Source organism: Brachyhypopomus gauderio, chromosome 19, assembly GCF_052324685.1.
Source record: "Brachyhypopomus gauderio isolate BG-103 chromosome 19, BGAUD_0.2, whole genome shotgun sequence".
Taxonomy (NCBI): Eukaryota; Metazoa; Chordata; class Actinopteri; order Gymnotiformes; family Hypopomidae; genus Brachyhypopomus; species Brachyhypopomus gauderio.
The window spans coordinates 4,290,837-4,292,566 of NC_135229.1; positions in this window are offsets into that span (position 1 = coordinate 4,290,837).

Below are 1,730 nucleotides of genomic sequence, written 5' to 3' on the forward strand. Positions count from 1 at the left end.
CAAAACTTTTACAGTCGCCCCTCCCCTGTCGTCGTGGTTCCCACAGCAAGTGCTTGTCTTGCCTTGTCTGCTTCCTGCTTTTCATTTCCACGTGCTTGTGTTTTGGTTTTAACCTCAGCTCCGCCCTTCACCTGTTTCACCTCATCTTGCTTTCCCATCGTTCACCTCTGTGTACATACGCTGTGGTTTCTCTTTTCATTTGCTGGTATGTAGCCACTTCTCTAGCCTCTGCTACGTCCGTTGTTCTGGCCTTGTTCTGCCCGTTTTGGTCCTCTGGTCTTAATGGCCGTGTTTATGGATTTGCCCCTAATAAATCTCACTCCGCTCCGTGTCTTTGTCTGCCTCTCTGTCACTCCGAGTTACAAGGAACACAACAAGGCACGCTAACCCCACTCTGACCCTTGAGTGTTGATGATACGACCCTCTCGTAAACTGCTTCATCAGAGAGACTGATCCGAGTCCAAGTTCCCCCTCTGGTCCCTCTCCTCCGTCCTGAGCCTCCCCCCAGGCGTGAGACGTCCACCACTTAGCGTCCCCCCCCACCCACCCACCTCCTGCCAGTGCGCAGCAGAGAAAGCTCTGCTAATCGCTAACGGCCGAACAGCTCTTTTAAGCTGTCAGCAATGCTGCCGCCGTGTTCCCTCAGGAGGCCGAGCTGTTTTGGGTTGGACCTGGCCTCCAGCCACCAGGACGCAGAGAGGCTGGGCCGTGGAGGGGTAGGGGGGCGGGTTGGGGGTGGGGGGCGTGGGCGGGTGGAGTAAAAGGGTCCCAGTCGTACCCTGCGGCCACCACTGCAGATGGACCCGGCTTCACTCCTCTCTCAACTTCCCAGGACGTCGTAACCCAGACTGGCTCTTCCGGGCTTGGAGAAGGATTTCTTCTCGGGGATTAAGACTAACTAATGACCATAGGCTTGGATGATCGGGTCCTCCAGTCGCGTATGTTCGAAAGCGGACTTCGGGAAAAACAACGGACCTTTTTGAATTTAAAACAAACACTGAAAACAAACACACCAGGGGGTCAGTTACACTTGCGTAGGTGTCGCGCGTGACAGAAAGCATCGAGGAGAATTTTCTACACCCACTACGATGCCGAACACTTACGGGCGTTCAGACGCTAATCACCATTGTTTGCTCACCAGTGTTCACTATAGAACACGTACGCCTAAAGAACACGTGCTCGTTATTCTGAATGCTACACATAATCCCTCCCTAATCCCCTGGTTTGGTGAAAAAAAACAACAAAAACATTATCAAAGCAAGAACTGTGATGAACACGCACTGGCCAGTACGGGGGTCGGCCTGAGTGCTTAAACACTGACATTTCTCTTTGTCTAATCCCTCTAAATGAGGCTAAATTTAGCAAGTGCAATGGATGCTGAGGGTGACCATAACCCATCCCGGGTCTTTAAAAACACCCACGGGGGACACAAAATCTGCCGCTCGTGTCCCGTTCTCCACGTCTGTTCTACTTTTAAATGGGGGGGGGGGTGTCCAATCACAACGCAGGGAGCATTCCATCAGCGCTAGCTCGGAGTACAAAGCAGACAGGTTGCTCAGCGCTGCCAGGAACGCGTGACGGGACACCGTCTCACCGCGGGAAGACGGGAAGACTTCGGGCATCGCAGGTGAGTTTGGCGCCATAGGCTGAGGCCACGAACAGAAGGTGGTGTCAAGCACTTCTGACGTCGATAAACACCGGACCCTCGGCTCCTGACAGCCCGGCGCACA